The sequence below is a fragment of the Amyelois transitella genome, chromosome 19, assembly GCF_032362555.1.
Source record: "Amyelois transitella isolate CPQ chromosome 19, ilAmyTran1.1, whole genome shotgun sequence".
Lineage (NCBI taxonomy): Eukaryota > Metazoa > Arthropoda > Insecta > Lepidoptera > Pyralidae > Amyelois > Amyelois transitella.
The window spans coordinates 3,386,481-3,412,645 of record NC_083522.1 but is presented as its reverse complement, the minus strand read 5'-3'; the positions used below and the strand labels follow the sequence as shown (position 1 = coordinate 3,412,645).

The 26,165-nt window shown below is 36.3% G+C and overlaps 1 protein-coding gene across 2 annotated transcripts in view; it reads left to right on the top strand.

The window, feature by feature from the left end:
• Positions 1–10,886: 10,886 nt before the first annotated feature.
• LOC106140822 (sodium channel protein 60E) overlaps positions 10,887–26,165 on the top strand; it is a 157,523-nt gene continuing 142,244 nt past the window's right edge. Inside the window, exon 1 of one of the 2 annotated variants that reach the window (XM_060949814.1) lies at positions 10,887–11,031. The gene's annotated coding sequence lies outside the window, so the exon portion shown is untranslated. Of the gene's footprint in view, positions 11,105–26,165 lie in introns of both variants that reach the window. The other variant, XM_060949815.1, reaches the window with a different exon arrangement.

Below are 26,165 nucleotides of genomic sequence, written 5' to 3'. Positions count from 1 at the left end.
GCAATAAAGAGTCTATCCATTAGTTAGTTATGTTAACATATAATTGTGTGCCGTTATCTAGAAAGATCCTTAATTCGTAAAATTCCTTGGTGTTTTGAAATTTAGCACTGATTTCAGAAACGGCACATTAATAAGTTACTAAGTTAATATACAAATAAAAATCAGTGCCGGTTGCGTTTTTCAAGAAGCAACTACCGTGTGACCTCCGCAACCTTTGCAGGTGAACCTTACGCAAATCAAATCATGGTTACACAACCAGTTGCCTGAATATGCCGGTTTCCTCACGATTCCTCACCTACCTTCAATAACTTACAACAAAGATATTGGTAAAACCTCGCGGAAAGATTTACACCTAACCGTCTAACGTTCTGTTATTTCGATGCTCCTGAAATCCTCCTCCTCAGTCGTTCACTCTTGACAGAGTGGTCGTGGTTTTATGACGATGCGTCTTTTTTGGAGAATGCAGCCCCAGCGATGCGCCTCCATTTGTTGCGGTCTTCAGCGTTACGGGAACATTGGACTATAGATGCTTGTGTCACAATTATTATTGAGTACTCCTGAAATACTCTTCTGTAATTTAACTATTTTACTCTCGAATTGTAGTTTGGCATTCTCTCAAGTGAAGTTCGGGTGCTTACCTCATTAGCACTTCACGGACAAGAGCTTGGGAGTCACTTGTCGTAGAGTGTTATACTGTTATTTTATCACTAAACTTTTCAGAACATTTTAGTCTTTAAGTTCTTGATTGTCTGTACAAGGTGATTCTGTGCTAGGTTTTTGCTGAGGCAGTTGCTCCCTGGTACCTAATAATTATGAACAAACATATAGTTACGTCTCTCGAAAAGGCTGGAAGGCCACTTTTAGCTGTATGGCTTCATGATGAAATTTAAATAGTGACAGCTAGTCCATGATATACAAGAGGAATCCCAAGTTTACAAGCCTATCCCTTAGTCGCATTTTACGATGTCCATGTGAAAGATATGAAGTGGTTCTATTCTAAAGTGCCGGAAATCTCATAGTACTATAAACTAAATAATGAAAAATGCGTCAACCGGGTTTAAGTTTCAATCACTGATGTTGGTGAACAGACCAACCAGAGATACCAACAAAAATCAATGTAAGTATAGTCTGTACTTTGAATGAAGAATAATAAAAGAAAGAGCTCTTACATGTTAACATTTAAAAGGAATGCTTTTATCACAAAGAAACCACTGAGTGTTGCTGCTCTACTCTTCAGATTAGAGAACCCTATATCAATCCTTTTATGTATTATCCAACGAAATTATTTTCCCAATCATTTTCCTAAAATAAATTTAGATTGTAAACCTACTGTCTATAAACGGTTAAATACCTTTTCAGTAGGCCTTTCGAAGGGCTTCTTTAAAAATTATGACAGGAAAGCCTTTGTGGCCGGTCACTGCGGTAATCGGCACGGTTGCGTGACCGCAGCGTGCGTGCAGCCATGTTTGTGATTCTTAAAAAACCATAGAGTAACAATCTGTCTGTATAGAGCATTAGAGTGGACCAACGATAAATTTCGGTAAGTTCCATTTCCACGGAAATTTCGGAAAAACATTTTTTTTAAATTGAAATTAAGCAGATTGGATACTCACCTCCTTTTCCTCAGTCCAACGGGCTGTGCTTAAATAGAAGAAAAGAAAAACGGGACAAATGTTAACCAAATAACGTTGCGTTATTTCGTTATGATTAAGTAAGCAAAACAAATTAAAATCGTTATCTTGCACTTTATGAGAATAATATTTTGTAACTATTTCAAAACATTCATTATCAGAGTCCACTTATCTTCATCATGGGCCATTGAGATAGAATCTACAAGTAAACTCACGCCGACATATTTTCATTGAGACCATATAGTTACAAATAAACTTCTAACTTTTCCAAGCAAATATCCATATGAAAGCGCTCTAGTATAGACTTTTTATTTACTCTTTGTGAAAAAAGTAATACCCCGGCCTGGTGGTTAACGTAGCCGTTTTCTATTCATTTTCTGAGGATTATGGCCTCTCATGTTCACTGTAATGTGGTGTCAAAGTTTTGAACGTACAAATAATTTAATTTAGACGGTATGCAGACTTGTTCAGGAAGTTACAGCTAAAACTGCAGCTCTATAAAACGAATTAGCTTTATGCTGCATATTTTGCTTCTTATTTGTTTGAACAACTCATATATTTATACATATTCTTAAGACCGTTTCGTTCTATTATATGAAAGGAACTCTAGTCTCAATGGGTTTAAGTGCTTAGGTAGTTTGTAGCTTTTTGATAAATAGTAATATAAGTATAAGAAATAAATTAAATTGATTAAAATGCGGATGCCTAATTTCTGAATAAAATACTGATTTGAATTTAAAAAAAATTTAGTGTCAAATTGGACAAACTAATACACTACTATGATTAAAATGATTAATATTTAATTTATTTTAAGAGTTCAGTACAAAAGATTTAAGAAGATCATTTTCAACCATGTTGTCCTTCATACATTTCATATGTGTACCTTTTGTCAATCCTTCCTTATTATCTAATTTCATTTATTTTCACGTCTCCTTCTTCATCTATATTAGAGAAAATATCTTAGGACACACATTTTTTTTTTTTTTTTTTTTTTTATTTATTTAATTGGTACACCAACAGTGTTTACACATTACATTCAATGACAGGGACACACTTACATGTTGTTCTTGTGAAAACACCAATTACAGGTATACACATCGTTCACCATATATCAGTAACATATGTAGGTAATAAATATAAAATTTTCAGTAATAATTCCAAAACATTTACAACAGTTTCAGCATCCTATGTTTAAATACATTCAATCTATCGTGAAATATGTCCAAATTTTCTGAATTGCGAACCAAGAAATATGTATCGCACATACGCCTTACCGGCGCATGGCCGCCCAGATTTGTTCTCGATGCCGGACCAGACAGCAGTTTAGTTATAGGATAACGTGGCAGTCTACTCGGAACTTTTATATCTATTAATGACACTAAGTCCCCGGAATCCAAAAAGTTATTTAGAAGTTTATAAAGAAACATCACATCGTGTATTTTTCTTCTATCACAAAGCGAGACCATATTAAAATGTTTCATCCGCTCGTCGTACGGAACACGATGAGAAATATTGGGCTCCGCGAATGCCAAGTGCCTGGTGAAGACCCTCTGAATTTGTTCAATTCGCTGAGATTGTACAGCATATGTTGGGTTCCAAACTGAACTACAGTATTCCAAATTGCTTCTGACCAAAGTGTTGAAAAGGAGAATTTTCGTTTTAGCCAAACGAAACTCCCTCGAATTTCTTTTCAAGAAGCCTAACATTTGGGCTGATTTTTTTATAATGTTGTCAATGTGCTCAACAAACTTGAGTTCGGAATCCAGCCAAACACCAAGGTCCCTGATCAATTTCACTTTTTGCACTTCCTCAGATCCTATTTTATACGCTGAGTCAATAGGTTTCCTTTTTCTTGTAAATGTAATATGATGACATTTATTTGTATTTATTGACATGCCATTCACACGACACCATGCTGTTAATCTATCAATATCTTTTTGTAAAAGATCTGCGTCAGTGGAATTTTTTATTACCCTATATATTTTTGCATCATCGGCGAACATTGAACACTCCGAGCTCAAAATGACTTCCGGTAAGTCGCTTATGAATAAAGAGAATAATATGGGCCCAAGATGTGAACCCTGAGGAACACCGGAGTCAGCGTAATAGATCTTAGATTCATAACCAAGCACCGCAACAACTTGTGATCTTCGTTCTAGGTATGATCGGACCCAATTCAGCAGCGAACCATGAATACCATTTGCTTCAAGTCTCGCTAGTAATAATGAATGGTTGACTCTGTCAAATGCGCTTGTGAAATCCGTATATATCGCATCTACTTGAAATCCTGCGTCCACTTCACGTGCCAGTCTAGAAACCAACGAAACTAAGTTAGTCTCCGTTGATCGCTTGCTCATGAAGCCATGCTGATTCCGACTTATCAGATCAGAAAGATGCATGGATATGACGGGTTCCACAAGAGATTCGAACAGCTTCGGAATTATAGAAAGAATGGAGACTGCCCTAAAGTTCCGTATATCACCTCGATCACCTTTTTTGTATATAGGTACTATTCTAGCTTTCTTCCATTCGTCTGGAAACTGCCCTGTCTGTAAGGAAAAGTTGAATATGATAGTAAGAGGCAAGTTCAGAACAGCAGCACAACTCTTAACAAAAATGGGGGGGAAACCATCTGGACCGGCACTTTTATGTATACTTAACTTACGTATCTTTTGTAAGATGCACCTTGGAGTAATGGTTATACCAGACAAAGTTGGACACATTTTGGGAGGGAAGTGAGCTGAAGCGCTGGAGCTCCCTGTAAAGTTGGTACTAAATAATTTAGCGAATAAATCCGCTATGTCTTGACCATTTTCTGCCACTTCACCATCAAGATTCATTTGAGTTGGAAAGCCTGAATCGGCCTTTCTTCTATTATTTACAAAACGCCAGAAGGCTCCCGAGTTATGAGCTATTTCTTCTTCTATTTTTAATAAGTACTTTTTTGCATTATATTGCTGCAATCTTTGACACCTACCTCTCAGGATCTCATACTCTATTTTGTCTCGTGGATTTTTATATTTTGAGTATTTATTCCTAATTTTCTCCTTCTCTGTTAGTAATTTTTTTTTTAAATTTTTATCTATCCACTGAGGGGCTTTTTTAGTCGCTGTTTTACGCTTTGGAACATATTTTTCAACGCAATGCCTCAAAATATTATAAAATGCTGAAACTTTTGCGTTCACATCTTTGTTATTCAATTTAGTGTACCAATCAATATCGCTCAAGTCATGAATTATACCAGCATAATCTGCTTTGAAAAATTTAAATTCAACTCGTTTAAGAGGCGACAAATTATTGAATGTATGAGTCGTCAAACACAAAACCAACGGAGGATGCCTTGGCACAATATTGCTAAGGTGATCAATTGATTTCGACACTTTTACATCTGGGGTAGAACTTAGGACCAAATCAAGCATTTTCCCCTCCTCGTTACAGACGCCATTAGCCTGGATCAAATTGTTTACCGATATGAAGTTTAATAAGGAATAACCTTCTGCGCGAAAACTACTTGGTATAACGCCCTCATCTTTTTCAACAAGAGACCAATCAATGAACCTCATATTAAAATCACCCAGGATAATAACGCCTTTACAAGTTTCACAGACTAAGCTTGATTTCTCAAAAAATATCGAAATGTTATCCAATTTAATTGGTGGCGGCAAATAAACAGCACATATTGCTATAGTTTTTGACCTGTTATTCATAATCGTTTCTACTGTAACCCACAAGTCCTCACATTCACTTTCCCATGCGTACATACGAGCAGACTTAATACTCCTTAAAACTGCCACAAGAACTCCACCGCCATCCAATTTATTACTCTTAGAGAAATCACGATCTCTGCGATATACTACGTATCTATCATTTATAAACTCCCTATTATTTATACAGTCATTGAACCACGTTTCCGTAAAAACTATTACGCTATAATTACATATTGCTATATTATTATATACTTCAGTGGTTTTGGTCCTAAGACCTCCGGTATTCTGGTAATAAATACTTAAATCCATTAATTAGACAATTAGGCGTGACAAACTTTACAATGTGGCACAATAAACAAAAAAAAAGTTACACAATTTTTGCCAGGCTAGTAGCGCACTTAACAAGAATAGGTTGTGAATATTCATCTTTTCTCACAAATATACGCCCATTACGAACCCACACAAATTTATAGTTTCCCTCCTTCGCCGCTTTTCGCGCTTGTGCGTGCAAAGACTTATTTCCAGGTGTGAGGTGCTCGGATACGAAGACCGGACTGCTCGCTCCCTCAAGGCCCAAGTGCCGGGTGTTCAGTTTGTCCTTGGGGTTCTTTTTGTTGTAGTATGCCACAGACGCAAGGAAGCCATCCCGATGACGAATGCTCTGGAACTTCGCGATCACGGTGCGTGGACGAGCACTGGTTTTGTCCATTTTTGCTACCCTCGTAACATGTAATATATCGGTATCCGCCATAGAGAACTTCACGGTGTTAGCAATTCTTATAATTGTGTCAGTGAGATGATTGCCGGTTCTACTTTCGGGAATTCCATTGATCTCAACATTACAATCACGTTGTTGTTGCTCCACCAACTCCAATCTCGCAGCAAGATTGACAACCGAAGACTTAAGAGCAGTATTTTCTTCCTTGAGATTATCAATTAAGACTGATTTTTCTTCAACCACAGCTTTGAGATCCTCATATTGTTTATTAAAAAATTCAGCAGCAGTTTGAAAATTATCCATTTTTTCGCGAATGCTCCTTAACTCCGTTCGCATTATAGTTAAAAATTCTTGTTTTAATATATTTCGTAAGTTATCCTCTGTTAAAATAGGGGACGACAACGGAGGGCCTGAATCATCAGTTTTCTTCCCGCGTTTAGCTACATTTACATGATCATCATGACGACTGGATGACGGGGGGTTGGCCGATGATTTTGTGGCGATGTCTGATGCTGCTGATCGCACCGGCGTATTTGAGTTATTATTCTTCGGTTGTTTACTACAACACTCTGGACATTTCCATTGATTTTTATGGTCCGACGTCATAATAAAAAATCGCTTTTCCGGGACATTAGCACATTCCAAATCGTAAGTTAGGTCACAATGTGAACAAACTAGGTATTGTCTTGTGGAAATGACATTGCGACAACCAGCGCATATTTTTTTATTTGCATTTGCCATACTCCCTAATATTAGATACTGATAAATATCGGGCGGTTCAAGCTAAATAGGTAAGCGTAAGATGCGATGCACGCGAGCGTGTCCTTGAGGCGAAAGTGAGTCACCGAGTCACCGCTCGACGACGGCCGGTACCGCGGTGCGTTGATGAGTGCCCGCAAATATTTTAAAATGAATTGTTGTTGTTACTCACAATTGCAATATCCTTCACTGCACACTGAGACACCAGCGTGGACCCCAATTACTCTTCCATTTACTGATATACAAATCGATGCCAAACAATAGCTTTATACAAGGTATTACGATTAAAAATCACCGAGGGAAGCTAAACAGATGTCAACTGATTAAGCGCGGTGCGCGGTCGTCATTTAGCTATATGCAATCACAATCTGCGCAGCAAGAAAATTAATTCGCGAATAGTACATGTGTTTTCTACGCTACTTCATCATGGGAGGGAACTAATAATGAAAAGTTTCTTTCATCAATTGTAGTTTAGTTTGTTTTGCTACAGTGTTTCTTCTACACATGCGCTTTGGAGTATTTACAATTAGATTTAAGTGATGTGACGTCAATAATTGATACCTTGTATCCAATTTTGAAAATTAATCTATTCTATTCAATTCACGTTTTAAAAAAAATTATATTTGACAGTATCAATAACAAACTGTCGAATAATTGAAATCGCGTTTTTACAGTAGGTAAGAGTAACAATAAAAAGCTATTGTATCTGCAATTCTTTGCAATCGCGCTTCTATTGCCATATCGTGACAAGCAGGCCTTGGGTTGTCGCGCTTGACATTTCTATTTCCTATAATATCTGCATCAAACGAAACACAAAGTAAAAACTAGTCGGGGTCTAGTCAATTTGGGAACAGAGGATTCCGTAGAAATGTAGGTATCCAAAGATATCTGAATAATAATCGATGCTCTTACGGCGAGGGAAAACATAATGAGGAAAACTGCACATTCAGATAACTGCATGTGTAACCATAATCATACGTAACGTAACTACCTTTCTATCTATCTTATGTTTACAGCTGCAAAGATTGTAGAGGTCAGATGGGAGTCGTTTCGTGTAAAAACCTGCCTCACAATCCTGGGTCCATGATCAGAGGCATACCCTGGGTATTCTCACCATTCTAAAGAGGACTCCAGATTGGTGAGGATGCAACCGGGACAAAAAGCCAGGTGGAAGAAGAATTAACTAGTCGATGTCTGTATTTGAGAGATATATCAAAAATTTCCATATGGGGGATCAATTTTTTTACGCGAGCAAAAACTAGTTGTAATTAAATGGCAATTATATCGGACCATACTGATAATGGCTAAGGCTTTCTCAAAATAGGAGGCTTTTGTTAGAACACGGTATCGCTTGTTTTTTTATAATTTATAATAATTTGAGTGCGTTAGACCTCAATCAGCCTGATGGTAAGCAAGATGAGATATACATAAACAACTCATATAATATTGTTTTTTTTTATTATTTAAAGAAAATTACTTTCAAGAAACTAGTTTTTAGAGTTCCAATTTTAAAATCCATAACCCTAAACCGTAGACCTGTACCTTCCGGCATTTCCCGATTTTATCAAGACGTTAGAGTTTGCCAAACGGAGTGACCTTTGGCATATGTTTGTTTGTTATTTTGCACTCAATATTGATATGAATTTTATACGAAAACTTTTTGATTTATTTACTGATTTAGCTTTTCAACAGTCTATACAATTTGACATACACATATGTATGTACGTACACACATAAATACATATAATCACGTCTATATCCCGTGAGGGCAGACAGAGCCAACATTTTTTAAAAGACTGATGCACGTTCAGTTGTTTGGCTAAATCATAGTTTAAGAATGTTAAGCTTAAGTTAATAATAAACAGATGCAGATTGTAAAAGTTAATGGCGATGAAGGCTTATTATCTTGGGATATTTCAGGCTAGGTTTCATGAATAAGTATTGTGTTATTATCTCTAAAGCTCAATTCAATCATCTATCTAACTAGGCCTTCGAGTCTTGTGATTATTGGATCTGTCTACTCACTTAATGTTAGAGACGTTGTATATTGAAGTTTATACCTCATATTTTTAAAGATTGATAAACTACCTATGAGATATAATTTGCGGTGTGGTTCCCGGCACCAATACAAAAAAGAATAGGACCACTCCATCTCTTTCCCATGGATGTCGTAAAAGGCGACTAAGGGATAGGCTTACAAACTTGGGATTCTTTTTTAGGCGATGGGCTAGCAACCTATCGCTATTTGAATCTCAATTCTATCATTAAGCCAAATAGCTGAACGTGGCCATTCAGTCTTTTCAAGACTGTTGGCTCTGTCTAGCCCACAAGGGATATAGACGTGACCATATGTATGAATGTATGAGATATAATTTTATTCCACAGTCGTTGACGTCAATAAGCGATACATTGAATCCTATTTTGAAAATAAATCTATTCGTAGTATTTGTTCATCAAATCCAAAGCTATTGTTTTTTAATTAGTGATTTAAATTCCTCGTTTGAATGCTTGTGGTAGTAAAACTACCCGCAGATAAGCCGCCGCTGCCGGTTCACATTTCCGCTGAAATACAACTGAATTTCACTATTCTCGCATACTGCTTGTAATGGAATACAATTACAGAAACTGTTTCATTGAATTTATTATTTTATTAGTTTTTATTCACATTTTCGCCCGCGTGAATTTAGCGCCACCCATAAAAGAATATAAGTTTTTCGCGAATCCAACGGAAACATTAGTTTTTTTCGGGCAGAAAACGCTAAATTTCAAAAAGATTGGTTCAGTAGGTAACGCGTGAAGAGGTAACAAACAAACATACTTTTGCATTTATAATATAATTTGAGATTATTTATTGACATTATATTTGCGCATTTGTTTTTGGAATTTTAATTTGCTGGTCTTAAAATCTATGATATGTTCTCCATGAGCAGCAAATAATTATTTTATACATCTTCTTCAGTTCACGTTTCTCTCTGTATCTTTGACGGAGACATTAATTTTTCACAGCTGAAGATTAACTTTAACCGCTATGCCCTTGGCCATAAAACCCGACTGAATTAAACAAACAGGTGTCGTGCGTTTTAATTTATTTCAAAGTGATATTAATTTAAATAAAAAAAATAATAAAAGTTATCCATGTTAATTTACTTTTTTTCATAGGAAAAAAAGGATAAAAACTCTAACTAACTCTAGACTTTAGTCCTCATTAGTGTAAAGGTAATGTTGATAGATGTGAAGATCTATAGCTATTCTGTCTGTATTTTATGCGTGATACTTAATGACTTAAATTGTAATGGAATAAATAACTTCAAGGAAAATAAGTTCAATTATTTCGTCGGCCTGAATATAATTTAGCCTTAAATATGGCATCCGTATCACTTAATATTCAGATTTCTATCCTCCCGATAGTAGAAATCTAAATAATTGCATTATTATTCAGATTTCTCTATGTAAAGGGTCTACGACGTAGAGGCTCGTAGCACCAGCTTTTCGTAGCTCTAATGACGTAGCACGGCGGCGCGGCGTAGCGCACGGAATAGCGTAGCGCCCTGCTACGCCAATACTCGATTCATTTCACACTACAGCGACGGCTTATAGAATGTAGGCTGTTAAATTTTATTTTTAACTTTGTTCATTATATAAGTAAGATTAATTTTAGTAGGAGTATTAAAAATAATATATCGCTAGTTTATATAAAAACCTCAATTTAATTTCCTTCTCACTTTTTTTACAGGCTTTGCGTTCTAATTTAACATTAAAACAAATTACTTAATATGTAAACATTTTGTATGTTATCTCGTACTTCTGTGTAAAAAATCAACGTGCCACACGTATTGTTAATAAGCATGAATTGTACAAATCAATTAACGCGACCTAGAAACGGCTCGCGTTTTGATAGTGAGGCAGTACCTGACCGCATCGCATTCGATCGAGTTAACTTTTAACTTTCACGAAACGTACGCGTCATGGCGGGAATCGATAGGGTGTGCGGCCGTGCCGGCTGCAGCGGTACGACAATTCTGAAATGCGAATTTAGGGCATCGAAACGCGGCGGCGCGAGGCACGGCGCCCGGGCGCGCGGCAGTCCGCCTCGCGCCGCGCCCCGGCCGAGCCGCCTGCCCCGCGCCATGCGCTGCCCGCGCCGCCACGCACACGCCACGCGCGACGCTCCACCCGCTCCCGACCACTAACGGACAATGTATAAACGCGATCACAGGTGAGCACTCTCGAGTGAAACTTTCAATGTGAAATCGATTGAACTTTGGCCGTGCGAGATCGATATTTTGCTGGTGAGTCGAACTGTTGATACATTATTTACGAACGTATTTGGACACTGCCTAATAATAGATTTCGGCCGGCGTGCCTCGAAAACGCTCTGCCAGTTTGACTAAGCGCGGGCGGCGTGCTTAATGCGGCGGACTCGGCTTGTCCCACTTCAATATTCAGACGTCACTCGCACGACACGATACTTGGGGAAACACGGTATTATTTTCAGTTGTCTCAAAGGTGAAAGGTCAACCTGAGATCGCTGTGATACAAAACTGTACAGTGTATATAATTAATGGATTGTTCAAAGGTTTTTAATTCTTTTGTAAGTTTACAAATACTTATATTTGTAGAAGTACTTTTTCTGTAACTTTAACGAGGGTTAGAAAAGGTGCACTTTATGAACGACTTCTAAATGATGTTGCTTTATGATACGTTTAACCTTTACTCATAAACTTTAAACTTGGGACGTGTTTCAAGCGAGGAAAAATCACTTATCTTCTATTATTATATTATACTTTTTGCGAAGTAACAAATTTTTAACTAAAATTAAGACAGTTAAGACATTTATTTCTTGTAAATTTCAAACACGTATTTTCTAATAGGGATAGATTGACTACGGTTTAAGACAAGTTACTACAGTTCAAATGATTGAATATTGAAGCTTTACAGGTATTAATTCAATCTGAAATACGTTTTTAAAGAAAAAATCCTGGGTATTCTTCTTCAAAGCATTTATATTACAATCAATGACCCCAGAAGTTAAATCAATAATGTCAATCACTTGACTATGATTGCCTTTCAATATAATATGCTACCAGAGCACTGAACTACCGCCTCGGAATGATATTATTGCTCTGTGAATACAATAAATTAAATTTACCCGAAAAAATTTGAAATCATTGTTGAGAATTCAGGATAGTTTCAATTTCGATTAGTGATTGTTAGGGTTTCTTGCAATATGGAAAAGGAACATTTCATCATTTTTTATGCATCAAGTCATAACTAAGCTGATAGCGGTTTCTCGGTTTAGCGCTGTCTACCCCGTAAGGGAAAAATATGTGATTGTATGTATGTATTATTATTTCTTTTACGTGGTAGAGGGGATTAAGGTTATAAGCGTTTTTACATAGGTAACTTTCAAACTGGATTAAGTTTGGGTGTAAACAGGAACTTGGAGGTCCGATTGAATATGTTTAATTAAAATTTACATACATACATACATACATATGATCACGTCTATATCCCTTGCGGGGTAGACAGAGCCAACAGTCTTCAAAAGACTGAATGGCCACGTTCAGCTATTTGGCTTAATGATAGAACCGAGATTCAAATAGTGACAGGTTGCTAGCCCATCGCCTAAAAGAGGAATCCTAAGTTTATAAGCCTATCCCTTAGTCGCCTTTTACGACATCCATGGGAAAGAGATGGAGTGGTCCTATTCTTTTTTGTAATAGTGCCGGGAACCACACGGCACTAATTAAAATTTACTGAAATAATTTTTAGTTAATACCTATAGGTTGTTCATTTTGGTGCAATTCCCATGAGATTGGAACTCCTGTTCGTCTTGTTTTCACAAATAGCAAAATTCTTCTTATTGTCTTCTTTTGATATTTTAAGAATATTTGAAGACTTTTTGGGGAAAATGTTAATGATGATTTATGATGCTTATGATTTATCTGATAGATTATTCCCCAGACCGACCTCTGATGTTTTGCCAATAAATATTGATGCAAAATAAAATGAAAAGCAATATGTCACCAAAAATAAAAAATATAGAAACGATGCTCAAAATAATCTCGTTTCTTTTCCAAAAGGGTGGGCAGAATAGAATAGAATAGATTTATTTTCAAAAATGGATACAAGGTATCACTTACTGATGTCACATCACTTAAATCTAATTAAAGCTACTACCGCTTCCAAAGCGCTTGTGTAGAAGAAGCGGCGGAACAAACTACACTGCAGCATTTTCACCGGACGTCAATTTACAAATATACATAGATCTCTTAAATCTAAATCTTGGACGAATGCACATTGTTTACGTTACATTACAGAGACTATATCTTTCCACTTGTCACGATCCCTGCTTATAAGTATTGGTTTTTTTCATGTAAGTTTTCTTTTTTTATATATAATATAATTTAGTCGTTAAAGGGTGCTTTTGTCCTGAATTTTGACGTTAACGTTGTCGATTTTCTCGAAATATAGATAAGTTTGACAAGAGTATGAACCCAGTTGCTGCCGGTTCAGGTGAGAACATGTTCAAGATAGCACCAGATAAGAGAGACATGTTATTTCAACTAATATTATTAAAAGCAAAAGAAAGCTTTTATATCTGTTACTTTGTTACCTATCCCTTATTTTTTTTTACTTCACTTTAAGAATTATCTTGAAATTTCTATAAATAACCTAGAAATAAATAAATCGCCAAACGTATGGAATCGTTTTTTCGGAAAAAGTATTATTTCACACATACATATAGTCACGTCTTTATCCTTTGCGGGGTAGACAAAGGCTGCAATCAACTGTATGGCTTTATGATGAAATGGAGATTTAAATAGTGTCACGGTGTTAGCCCATCGCCTACAAGAGGAATACCAGTTTATAAGCCTATCCCTTAGTCGCCTTTTACGACATCCATGGGAAAGATAAAAGTATTGGTCTCATCGGATTTGCAATGAAATAAATGTTAACAAAAAAAAGCATTTACTAAGCCGGGGAACAATAAATAGTTTGTTAAAAAAGATTCTATAAATAAAAACTGCATGCCATTTAGCTATAAATTAACCGGATGATTTAGTTTTAAATCGCGCGTTTCTATTCATGTATTCTCCTGCCGTTTGGTCAATATCAGAGCTAGTAAAACGTGCAATAGATTGATAGCAGGTACGTGTTTGTTTTCTGTTTAATAATAAACCGTAAACGATAAAATTTTATAGTCAATACTCAGCTAGCACTAACTACAGCTTGTAATAACGTTTAATTGCTCGTAATTTCGCCTTTTGATCCACAGATGTGGTTTTGATACAAACAAATTCTCTAACTGTTGCTGAGGTCTCCGCTTCTGTGGGAATTTTACGGGGTTAACAAATCTAACATATGTAAAATTCTAGCTGGTACTATGTCATTGCAATGATTTTGTTCAATGATGTGTTTGAGCATATGGCTCAAAATCAGCAACTACAATAATGTATTTCTATATATATATATATATAGAAATACCTCCATTTATGCGTAATGTAATGTTCCAGGAAATGATCAACCGTTCCCGGAATAACAAACATGTTCTCGAAAAGATGATATTGATATAATTAGGTAGAAGTAAGGAAATATTTAAATAATTAACAACGGTTTATATTTCCATATTGTTCACACTTAAGAAAAACTACTCTTATTATTAATAAATTCTTATTATAATACAGTTTTAACAAATTCATAAATCAGACTAGTGTAACTTCTATATTCATAGTTATATCTTTTATAAGTTTTAATCAGTTGATGAATATATAGATGTAAAAGGCACACCTCGGGTCCTTTGCAGAGAAGTAAGCGTGTTAACCGAACTAAGAAAAAGATTGATGTAATACTTATACATTGCTGCGTATAAATACACAGAAAGTGTGATACGCCATTACTGCCCAGCAATGGATCATGTGTCGTGTATAAAATATGCGGTAAATAATAAATTACATTCACGACATTGTAGCAATGCGTATGTTTTCATGAGACACGTTTTTATATTCACATTTTTCTTCGTTGTTGAAAGAGCGAGCTTGTTGTTAGATTTAATCGAATGTCTGATAAAATAGTATAAATTTATTTAGAAATGGGTATCTTTTGGAAAGGCATGTAACATCATTGTCACTTTCGGTTAATATCAGGTGAGATGGAAGACAAATGCCTAATCCAATACTGAAAAATGATGGAATTGAGATTAAAATTGAATTAGTGTTTCTAACACGTTTTCGCCTGAAAAATAAATCCCGAGATTGTTATATTAAACATATTTCATTATTTTGGAAGGTACTGAATAAATTATTGATAATTAGGTTGCTTGATAATGTTTAGAATATAACAAACACATGGTTTTAGGAAAATTTATGATTTATTGATAAACAAAATAAAATTTAAATATATATGCACGTAACCACATATAATACTTTTAATTCATGGAAGTTATGTCATAGATACGGATGAAGAAAAATGCACTAATAATATTTAAATGAATTGTATGTAATATGATTGAAGTATTGAGAAGGCAAGCTGAGGTACTAACAAAGCGAGAATTTCCAATAGCATATAATTTAACCAAATACCTTGGTTAGCGTGTGTCATAACGTCTATCATTTAAAATGCGCCTCATATACTTTAAAATTCTTATACCTGTAATTACTACTTTAGGTACGATACGTACTGTCTCTTGTTGTTGAGGTAAACGTTCCTAATATAGATATCACATGTTCTATTATAAATTCACCTTTAATTATATGCTACAACTAGTATGGCCTGAGCTGTTAAGGTCGAAGGTCATGAGACGATTCTGGGTCAGTTGTATAGAAAAAGTAAGTAGGCAAGTCGGCCTTATAGTTTCTAAAACGTGAATTTTTTGTTTTTAAGTTGTTTTTATCGTTTCAAAAATTGCTTCCATGCTGATCTGGTAGCAATATAAAAAAATAGTACGTGCCAGCTGCTAGATTTTCCACAGGTTTTCTAAAATTCTTATACATGTGGGAATTCATCTTTTACACTATAAGCGCTAGCAATCTGTCACTAAATCTGAATCTCGATTTCAGTTTTAAAAAACCTACCTCTCTTTACATTGTGGCTAGAAAATAAAAAAAGCACACATCTTGAATATATTTCTAAAGTTGCAAACTGCACAATGCAGGTGGTGCACAATGGCGGTCATATTTTTCGATGTGGCAACACAGGGCAAATGCGTGGAAAACACGAAACGAATTCTGAACTATTTGCAACACTTTACTATGACAATTCTTTTGTGCAATGTGGGTTACTTTTTGGGCCATACACACATCATTACTAGCAATCCGCCCCAGCTTCACACGGGTTAGAATTATTGATTTCCAAACAAATTTTCACCTTATGTCTCACACAGAATTCTGGCATGTATAATTTATTTTTGTTTGATTTTGGTCCGTTATTTAGACTTTTAGGTCTTGTTGAAAACATTAAGAGTATGCCTCAATAAACCTGTTAAAATTTTAATATTTTCTTAATACTAAACCAAATTAAAAAAATATATGCTATATCTGCATAATTGAAATTGCAAGGAGTTATGACGTCAATTTCATCAATTACAAATATGAATTTTAATAATTAAAAAGTGGCAGTACAATAAACACAAAACATGAATCCGTTTTGAACACACGGCTCTTCTCCTTTAGTAGATAAAAATGTCACATGATACGTACCTATGTTATTTCAAATAAAAAGCGGAAAAAGGGTACGGCAGGATTAAAGAATTTAATTTGTTGTACAAACCTCACTTGTTCACCTTTATATCGTCGGAGTCACGTTAACTTCGCCTCTTTTTCCTGTGTATTTAGATTACGGTATCAGTATTCATGAGTTTATTAGAAGATTATCCCGCTTTACATGCCAACGGGGGCGATCTTTTGCGACACGGAGAAAGTAAGGAATTCTACTGTTGGCTGCCTAAGGAGAAAATTTTTTCAAACATATGTTTTTGGATCCCCTGGAATTGTTGGAAAATATTTGGCGTATATGCCGTGTAATGTAACTTGTAATAAATTTTAATATAATGATCTTCAGTTTTACTTGTGCAATGATAGATCTGTCAGTCACCTTTTACTTATACTATTTATGCAGATACATGTATACATACATAAAATCACGCCTCTTTCCCGGAGGGGTAAGCAGAGACTACCTCTTTCTACTTGCCACGATCTCTGCATATTTCCTTCGCTTCATCCACATTCATTTATGCAGATATTGTTCAAAAAACCCCCATTTGGGTAAAATGTACTCAAAGTGTCGTTTTTTATTTTAAAGCTTTCAGTTTAGTCTTTAGTTTTAGCATCTCTAATGTAGTAGAGTAGACTAGAGATTTTATCAAAGTACAGAAATAGGATTAACAAATCTAGTATATAAAACGAAACCATCTTTGAAGCAATTCTTTCAAGGTTAAAGACGTGCAACAAATGTACAGTGAGCCAAATAAGAAAGTAGCTTTACTTTTCACCTTTATCCTATCGTAGGCAAGTATTTAGGTTGTACGATTTTCTATGTGGCCTCTGTACACAGCACCCCGTATACATATTTAATTATTTACCCACCAAATCTTGTGATTTCCCTCGCTCGCGTTTTTCGCCCACTCAAATATGCACAAATGGGCGATTCGTCCCAGTTGGGCGCGGCTCCATATGGAGACCCTATTTACAACCTATCGGACCCACATCTCGATCACTTGTTGATTTTTTTGTTATGACGTGCGGACATTTTTATTGTAAATACATACATATAGTCACGTTTATATCCCTTGCGGGGTAGACAGAGCCAATAGACTTGAAAAGACTGGTAGGCCACGTTCACCTTTTTGGCTTGATGATAGAATTGAGATTAAAATAGTGACAGGTTGCTAGCCCATCGTCTAAAAGAAATATCCCAAGTTTATAAGCCTATCCCTTAGTCGCCTTTTACGACATCCATGGGAACGAGATAGAGTGGTCATATCCTTTTTTTTTGTATTGGTGTCGGGAACCACACGGCATTTTATTGTAAATGTATGTGTTTTTTTAAATACAGTCTTATTCTCATCATTGCGTGGTCCCAGTTGCACCCTCCATTTACAGTGTCGGATTCTTGGTCTGCTTTACGATTTTTTTTACTTTGTTTAGTCTACGCAGTATGATACCATGGGTATGCACGCCATTTTTTACTACGTCTAGCCTGCATTTTTTCTCCGGCAGGGCTTTGGCCACGGCGGAGGCGGCATGTTTATTCCCATTAAAAGTTTGCAGGCTTCTGCGCATCCCTTATTGAACTTTTTAATTGAAATAATACTTCCCATTTTAAGTGATCAAAATAAAATAATTTATTTGTCTTTTATTTGAGCCGAAAAAGACTAAATCGAGTAAACTTGACTAGACTTAACTTTTAACTTTATTCTTAAACCATAAAGCTCTTATGAACATGAACAACCATAAAAAAATTAAGGTTTAATTCAAGAGTAACTTAAACTATAATAATTTATTTAAGATAAATTCAATTTATAGAAACTCAATGTTTCTATTAACTATTATATAAGATTTTCTTTATTCTTGTTTAAAGCAGTTTTAAATTGCATGTTATTATACACAAACGTGTATATACCTACCTATATAAAATAGGTCAGGAAAATTGGGTTCAAAAAACCTATCAAATTAAAAATGTACCTTGCCCAAAAACAACTACTTGAACAACAGGGGAGAAAACGGGAACAAAAATTGACATAACAAACTAAAAACAACAGTACACGTAGCGATATGAGGGTTATAACCCACTATGCGCTATGGCATACTAGGCCAGCCGCTGGCCGATGTGATAAGCCCTTGAAAGTTATAATGATGATGATGATTCCAACAGAATGATACATACATACATACATATGGTCACGTCTATGTCCCTTGCGGGGTAGACAGAGACAACAGTCTTGAAAAGACTGAATGGCCACATTCAGCTATTTGGCTTAATGATAGAATTGAGATTCAAATAGCGACAGGTTCCTAGCCCATCGCCTTAAAAAGAATCCCAAGTTTGTGAGCCTATCCCTTAGTCGCCTTTTACGACATCCATGGAAAAGAGATAGAGTGGTCCTATACTTTTTGTATTGGTGCCGGGAACAACACGGCACAGAATGATACCATAGCTGAAAAACCTGTAGAAATAAAGTTAAAATGGTTATTTGGCAGTACTGTCCTGGGTCGCAGCCACATTAAGTCGCATAGTAGTGGTTGCTACATTTATTTATGAAGTAACTAATTGGCGATCTAAATTGCCAACAAACACATTTCAAATTAACCTTGGTGTTTACCAAACCATACAGACCTGTGATCTAGACATGACCTAAGAAGACCAAACCCATTCGTTGGCGTATGGAAGCTCTGTGGACGTTTGAATCCAGTGGCTGGACCAATGTGAACAGCGCCTATAACAAGTAACAGTTCGTACGTCCCAACGGAATCGAGCCCGGACAAATGACGGCACATTCTCAAATGGGTTAGTGGGCAATGTTGCAGCAACGCTGCAGTAGCGAGTAATTATAAATATCATTAATATATTAATTGGTCGCATTTTGTATTCAGATAAGTAATATTGTTTAGTGTGGAATGAATGCTGGTTATTGGGATAAAATTGAACGGCTACGCGATGCGAAATATGTAACGTCAGCCTTAGGGGGTGAGTTAACAAAACCACCTAAAGGGATACAAAAGAAATTTTGTAGGGTATCAATTGTGCGCTGTTAGAGACCAAACGCGAGAGCAGCGCGCTCCTCAAATACGTCCCGATTCAACCATTACACACACACATACATGGTCACGTCTATATCCCTTGCGGGGTAGACAGAGCCACCAGTCTCGAAAAGACTTGAATTGCTACGTTCAGCTATTTGGCCTAATGATAGAATTGAGATTCAAATAGTGACAGGTTGCTAGACCAGCGCCTAAAAAAGAATCCCAAGTTTGTAACCCTATCCCTTAGTCGCCTTTTACGACATCCATGGGAAAGAGATGGAGTAGTCCTACTCTTTTTTGTATTGATGCCGGGAACCACATGGATTCAACCATTACACTTGAACGAATGGATATTTCCTCTTTAAAATATAATTTAAAATACAAACGTATACATGATAATATGAAAACGAATCCTGCCATCTTGTCGTGATCTAAATTCATACAATAAACCCTCTTTATTCGGACACACTCCGAAGTAATACTCAAGTTACCCACGCAGGTCAGAAGCCTGATAAACGGCCGATAAATATTCAAGAAAACAAGAAAATTAGATCATCTTTTTGTTGGTTCCGCGTGAACTATAAAGGGCAAAGGTTATTGTATTATTACAGAATGACCATTTGTTAGGCCCGTGAGTTTGCTGCAGGAAAATAAAAGCCTCTCCCGTGATAACAAGACAGGTAGTATAATAATGTGGTTGGATACCGTAGAGGTATTATTCAGATTTACGTTTTGATACATATATTAGCTTTTCATTTTAATGTCTGTAAAGCATAAATTTAAGCTTCTACTTACGCAGTATCAGTTGTAATTTGTCTATGAGATAGTAACTCACTCAGTATAGTAATAGTTTTATTATTATATTATTTTATAATAATTTTATTAAGATTAAGGATGAATGAATTACTCGTCAAATGTCTGCTCTATGCCGACGATCAGGTTATACTGGCGTCATCAGCGGAGGAGTTACAGGAGATGGTAAACTGTATGCATGAAGCTTGAAAAGAGAAAGGAATGAAAGTGAACGTAAGTAAAACTAAAACACTGGTTTTTGAAATGGAGAAAGAAATGACAGCATGTAATATTTTGATTGGAGGAGAAAAAGTTGAGCAAGTGAAAGAGTTTGTATATCTAGGATCAAAGTTTACATCAGATGGCAAGTGTGATAGTGATATTGAAAGGAGAGTGAACGCGGGGAACATGGTGAATGGAGCTTTGCATGCCTTTATGAGCAGTCAGAAACTATCCAAAAAGGCTCGACTGGCTGTGCACAGGGGCGTGTTGGTCCCGACATTAATGTATGGGAGTGAAAGTTGGGTATGGCAAAAGAAGCACGAAAGCAGAATAAATGCAGTGGAAATGAGAGCGTTAAGGAGTATGTTGGGTGTGAAATTGAGTGACCGGATAAGGAACAGCGTGATAAGGGAATGTTGTGATGTGAAAGAAGATGTAGTTACAGGAATAGAAAAGGGTATGTTGAGATGGTTCGGTCATGTGGAGAGGATGAATGAAAACAGGTTGACTAAGCAGATATACAAGGAGAGTGTGGAGGGAAAGGTCGGGGTGGGAAGACCTAGACGAACATATCTTGATCAAATTAAGGACGTCCTGGTGAAGGGTCAGGTCAAAAGTGCCCGAAACCGCCGAGCTTGCATGAAGAGAGTTATGAATGTGGATGAAGCAAAGGAAGTATGCAGGGATCGTGGCAAGTGGAAAGAGGTAGTCTCTGCCTACCCCTCCGGGAAAGAGGCGTGAGTTTATGTATGTATGTATGTATGTATGTATAATAATTTTATAATATATTTATTATAATCTCACTATTTTGAAGCTCAATTCTATCATTTAGCCAAACAGCTCAGTATTTTGATTTGTCTGACTAAGACTGCTGGCTTTGTCTATCCCGCAAGGGATATAGACGTGATTATATAACATGTTATGTTACATATTTATTATATTATCATTTGAATGTAAGAATTTTCAGAAAAAAGGTTAATGAATAAAAAAATATGAGACTTTTCAATCCCTTTGATATGCTTTCAATATTATCAATAATTTATAATTTATTCCACTAATAACAAAACCCTTGTTAAAACGCCATCAGCGCTCTATGAACGCAGTAATTATATTCGTGGTAAATACCTCCGAGTACACAAATAAAATGAAAACAGATGTTTAATATATTCAAAATGTTAAAAGTTTCCTTTTTATATTTTCCCATAGAACCGTTGATATAAAATTTAAATTATAAATTAATAATATTAAATTTAGTAAAATTGTTAAATAAATAATGATAAAACTATCCTAAATCTGCATGTATACATAATTTGGTATAAATAAAATAATTTTGTATAAAATAGTTTCGGGGTTTATCAATGACAGAAGTACTGACACCTTCATGCTAATCTGCCAGCAATAATATAGTGTATTCCAGCAACTTATGCAGATCTTAGGGACATTGTCTTAATCCATAATCGTGCCGTGTAGTTCCCGGCACCTTTAAATAGGACCACTCTATATCTTGTTCTTGGATTTCGTAAAAGGCGATAACGGGAAAGGCTAATAAACTTGGGATTCTTCATGCGATGCGCTGGCAACCTGTTACTATTTGAATTTCAATCTCATCAGTAAGTCGTTCAGCTGAACGTAGCCTTTCAGTCTTATTAAGACTGTTATCTACCTACTGTTAAGGGATATAGACGTGACTGTATGTATGTATTAATGCATACATTTAGTATTTACAGTGATGCAGACGAATAGAACCAAATACATAATTGAACCTTTTTACAAAGGTTGCATTGTTTAGCAATACAATTTATTGAGGAAACAGCTATGAGAAATTTACTCGTTTAATGTGTGTCTGTCTGTACTCTTAATATTTTAACAAGTTCGTTAAAATTCAAAAAAAAATTAAAAAGGTTAGAAAGACTGATACTATTTTAGATGACCTTGCAAACACTCTTCTACATAAATCATATAATATTCAAATCAGAAGTTGTTGTTTTTGTTATATTTTTATTTAATACTAGCTGTGCCTGCGACTTCGTCCGCGTGGAATAGTTATTTTGGGCATCATTGAAGCCCTCAAGGATGCTCCTTCCCCGATTTTTTTCACATTTTCCATTTTTTCTTCGCTCCTAATAGTTGCAGCTAGACGTTATCCAAACATATAATAAAACTGTAACTGAACTTTGTCTGTACATTGAAGATATTTAAGAAAAAAATATAAGGTGTCTTTTTAGGGTCAAAAGAAGCCAAAACAATTTTTTTTAGAATTTTTGTCTTTCGGTCTGTCCGTCTGTCCGTCTGTCTGTCTGTATGTTTGTACGCGCATCACGCAAAATCTACCAAACGGATCTGAACGAAATTCGGCACAGATATAGTTAGTAACCTGGATTAGAATATAGGCTACTTTTTATCCTGAAATTCTATCCCAAGGGTATGAAATAGGGGGTGCAAGTTTGTATAGAACTTCGTCATTTTTAAATCGATATAAAAAGCTATTAATAATTATAATACATAGACTGATAGACAAAACTGTAGTCAAAATCTATACTAATATTATAAAGCTGAAGAGTTTGTTTGTTTGAACGCGCTAATCTCAGGAAGTGCTGGTTCGAAATGAAATAATCTTTTTGTGTTGAATAGACCAATTATCGAGGAAGGCTTAGGCTATATAACATCACGCTGCAACTGTAAGGAGCGAAGAAATAATGGAAAATGTGAAAAAAACACGGCAAAAATTATTCACCCTTGAGGGCTGCAATGATACCCAAAATAACTATTCCACGCGGACGGAGTCGCGGGCACAGCTAGTATAGCCTGAAGCCTTCCTCGATAAATGGTCTATTCAACACAAAAATAATCTTTCAAATCGAACCCGTAGTTCTTGAGATTAGCACATTCAAACAAACTCTTCCGTTTTATAATATTAGTATAGATAAATCTAAGTGCCTATTTAAACAAAAGAAAATATTGTAATAGAATTATAACCAGAAATATGTACCTACAACTTACAAAAGAAAAAGAAATGAAAATAAAGTTGAAACGCTTGTGCAATACTATCTTGCCGTCGTCGGGTCTTCCCATACTCCCTTAGGGGAGTCGGAGTAGATTGGTGAGGGCTTTTGGCCCTCTTCAATTGCATCATCGCTGCCTACGACTGTAGGCAGGTCGATGGGGCGGCCGTGACGGCCTGGGTCTTAACGACTTCATACACTGGGAGTTCCCATCGGCGGCGGCGTTGTCACTGGTCGACGACGTCTGCCGCAAGGCAGCGAGGGGAGGGTTTCACCCGACGGCCCGGAGGGCGGGCGTGGAGCGGCGAGATGCCGCGCAGGTGGTTGTGTGATGACGCGTCCGCCCTCTCGAATATCTAGGTTCTCCCACTTCAGGTCCCTGCGGATCGTCGAGTTCCTCACGTAGCGCGGGGCTTCGACGACTGCTCTGAGACTTTGGTTCTCTTGGGGTCTGAGTCTTCTCCTGTGGGTCTCAGAGCAGAATGCGTACCACGCCGGGGCCGCGTACGTGAGGCGGGATCTGACGTACGTTTGGTAGATCCCGAGCTTCGTCCTCAGGGGGAGGTTGGAGGAGAGAACTGCGTGAAGTCTCCCCCTGGCTGCCTTGGTCATGAAGCTTGCGCTCGCCTCCCGCTCCTTTTCTACCCTGCCGCCGCTAGCCGCGTCGAGCGCGGTAACCGTTACGCAAAAATAATCCTTATATCATGATTCAGTATTTACGCGCGATGGCTTGCTAGCGTATTTCATTTCATGTATAAGTTTGGTGTTTATATACCGATTTCGATGATTCTTTTTTTATTGAATAGGTACTTATATTAACTTTTAGGAATTACGAATGATTGTGAGTGTTATTGGTATTATAAACATCAGAGTAAAGAAATATAATCAGAAATCTCCGAACTGCTAAGCTATTAGGAATTATACGTGTTATTGTGAGTCAACCATAAAAGATAGACTTATGCTGTCTTGGGATATTTTTTTAATAATTTTATGTAGAATATTTCCGTTATACATGGTTTCGCTGTATCTTTAACCATTAAGGCTGCACACGCGACGGAAGCTTAAAAAATCAAGTAACTTCTCCCGTTTTCCCAACATTTCCTTTCACTGCTCTGCTCCTAGTGATTGTAGCGTAATGAAAAGTATACTATAACCTGCTCAGGAGAATGAAGAATAACTGTACCAAGTTTCGTTAAAATCTGTCAAGTAGTTTTTGTTTCTATAAAGAACATACAGACAGACAGACAGACAGACAAAAATTTTACTGATTGCATTTTTGGCATCAGTATCGATCACTAATCACCCTCTGATAGTTATTTTGAAAATATATTCCATGTACAGAATTGACCTCTCTACAGATTTATTATAAGTATAGAGTATAGATAGATTAGTACCTTTACTTAAATACTTTACTAATATGTATACTATCTTAAATATATATACACCGAATAACGTCTCTTTCCCAGAGGGGTAGGTAGGGACTACATCTATTAATGTAATGATTTTTACGAGGAACTTATTTCTAACCGGTTAAAAGTGCGATTGAATTTCGTTTTAACTTGAAGTATTATCGGAGGTAGGCTGCAGCTATCAATATCTTATATCCTTTATGAGGTAAACAGAGCCCACAGTCACAAGACTTAAAAACAGCGTGTAGCAGGTTTATCAAGAAGGTTAATTTGCTGTTTGAGTTTGGAGATTCTCAGGTTTTAAAACCTTAATTATCTTACAACCATGTTTTTGCCCAAAACCATAGATAAAAAGACAGAATTCAAACAAAAAGCATGAAAAGTAAGCAACAAATAAACATATGACTGTTCGTAGTCCGATAAACAACCATCAGAACTTGGTAACTGGAAACTTAAGTAATTTTTCCAACGCGAGGGTTCCCGGAGGACCAATACGGTGTAAGTTAGTTTGGTGCCAGTTTCGCACTAACTTTTTAATAAACTACGCCAGCTCCATTCTGGTTTGTTTGATTCAAAAAAGTTAATCTACTTAGAATGAATTGTTTATTCAAGTTTAGATTCTATTGTATCACTTATATTTAATCTGACTACTGCACAAAACACACACACCGTGTGGTTCCCGGCACCAATATAAAAAAGAATAGTACCACTCCTTCTCTTTCACACATATGTCGTAAAAGGCAATAGATTAAATGAACACATATTTTTATGTGTGTACAAAAACTACATGTACAAATCATGCCGGCCTCTGTGGCGCAGCAACGCTTGTCTGAGACACCGGAGGTCCTGGGTTCGAATCCTGGCCAGAGCATGATGAGAAAATAACTTTTTCTGATTGGCCTGGGTCTTGGATGTTTATCTATATAAGTATTTGTTTATTGCACTGCTGAAATATGATATCCTTTTTGTGTGAAACAAATAACAAACGGACTTTAGATTTTTAACTTTCACCGTAATTTGAACTAAATGCAAAACATTTCATTTATTACATTGAATTATAAATTATGTTCTAAAATCAGTGAACTAGATTATCTTAATACCTATCATAATAATTATGCAATCAAAAAACAATTCTAATTTTTCTTTTCTTTTTTTTACATCTATTTTAGCGTCTATTGCCAGCCA